The sequence below is a fragment of the Triticum dicoccoides genome, chromosome 7A (genome assembly GCF_002162155.2).
Source record: "Triticum dicoccoides isolate Atlit2015 ecotype Zavitan chromosome 7A, WEW_v2.0, whole genome shotgun sequence".
Classification (NCBI taxonomy): Eukaryota; Viridiplantae; Streptophyta; class Magnoliopsida; order Poales; family Poaceae; genus Triticum; species Triticum dicoccoides.
Genome location: NC_041392.1, coordinates 203,835,973 through 203,838,167, shown reverse-complemented (window position 1 = coordinate 203,838,167; position 2,195 = coordinate 203,835,973).

Here is a 2,195-nt window from a genome sequence, read left to right as displayed (position 1 = left end):
CGCTCTAGACATGGAGGAACTTCTATCTATGATGATGTTCTGCTATAGCTCATTAAAATTTGGCTAAAGCTATTGCGATGGACATCCTCGTCCTTGGATGTTGGAGTATTTGGAATCAAAGAAAGGTAAGTGTTTAGGAGAGAAGTGACATGCAGAAACTCATGGAAATACATGCTCAAGAAGGACCTTTCCCTTCTAGTACACATGACCAAGCAAAAGCGTGTGACAACACTCAAGGATTGGATTAGTTCTCATCTAGGAGGATGATACCATATTGCTAAATTTTTCCACTCATTTTTTGAATCTCATGACCGTAGAAAAATTGTTCTATGGTATTTCATTAATTAAATATGTACGAAAGGTAAATTAAATGGAGGATAGAGTCCTCATCCAACACCTGTTCTAGGAAACAACAACATTATAACAAATTAGAGATAAAGCTCAATCCAGTTCTTGATCTTCTCAGCAGTGCTAGCTTGGCTCTAATCATAGTAGCTTTAAGTCTTTGAGGTGGTAAGTCCAGCCGTGTAGATGAGGGAAAACACTTCTAAAAATCTTGTTATTACGAACATGCCAAATGCCCCAACAACCCTCAATGAGAATAGTCATACCAATCTCTCCTGGTAACAAGTTTAAAGATATACTGAGCTCATCAAAGCTAGAAATTCCTCTTAGCTTCTGTGGCAAAATAAGATCCCAGGATGGAAGTGCAAATGGACAATCCCAGAGTAGATGGAAGAGTGTTTCTTTGGTGTGGTATGAACACATAGCACAATTGTAACTTTCCAAGTACATGGTTTTCTTGTGGAGAAGATTTCTTGTGTTGATTCTGTCATACGGAAGCAACCAGAAGAAGATTTTATGTTTGAGCCTGACTGGGCTTCTCCAAATAAGTTTGAAGATGAAATGAGCAGTGCTCTGTCCCATCAGGTACTTATACATTTTCATAGATGAATAGTGGTTCTCATCAGCAAGTAACAAATTGAGTTGAGTAAACTGCTCGAATGCTTGCTGTGAGAAGGGTCTATGAAATAACTGAGTAAGATCCTCTGTCATCTGAGCCTTCTCCAAAGAGATATCCCGGTTGTTGGTGAATGAGTATAGTTCTAGCCAAGCAAGTTTCAATGGTTGTTCATGCCAACATCCTCTAAGAAAGAAATGGTGTTCCTTGTGCCTGCTATGCATGTGGCCTGATGTTTATAACAAGGTAGTAGTTTGAGGATAGCTTTCCACCGTAATGATCGAATCTCTCTGTTGCTAGGTAATGCATGTTGATAATAAGTCTCCCATATAATGTTGACCCATGGGATGTCTTTCTGGTTGAGGATAGCTTTCCACCAGAATTTTCCACTCATGATGATACCAACTTGGAACTGGATAGCCTTCTTATTTTCTTATTCTTTTTGTTTGTTTTGTCTGTACATATTACTTCTTTATAATTAAATTAATGAAAATACCGTAGAACCAATGGCGATTCTGCTGGGCATGCTTCAACATGCTCAAGCCTGCCCTTCAAAATTGAAAAACAAAAATTTACTACTAGTTCCCAGCCTATCTCAACCCACTATCTAAGTGTCTAGCCTGTTGTTTCCCCGTTCCAGCCCCTTGTACTGAAGTTGAGCCTGCCATTCATTTTCATCAAAGATTCGCCACTGCGTAGAACAATTGTTGTTCTACGGTTTGTGCTTAAAATAAAATAAGCCGCTTCATATCTCCCTGATTTGGACCGGCTAGGAACAAGCATCCGAGCAAAGTCGCTTTTCTCGGATGAATTGATATTTCTCCCGAAGCATATATTCTGACACCACTGACTCCGCTTCGTCGTCTGCTCTGTGTATATTATCCACACGACAAAACAAGGGACCATTAATTTGTGCGCTTTTACCTACATTTTCTGGCCCAGATGCTGAACTCCTTCCGTTAGACTTACAAGCAACATGCAGTGCAATCCATGGCACCGTGCATTAGGTTGGTGAGCCCATTTTGTCATTCGATTCTCCGTAGCTACCTAGCTCCCTTTAGTACAATTTCCTTCACCAACCGAGCCAAAAGAGGACTATTCTTGATCAAAAGATCATTCCTTCTAATCCATGTGTTACATACTCTGGAGACTGGACGAGAGAGAGAGAGAAAGATAGATAGATAGATAGAGAGAGAGAGAGAGAGAGAGAGAGAGACACACACACACACACACA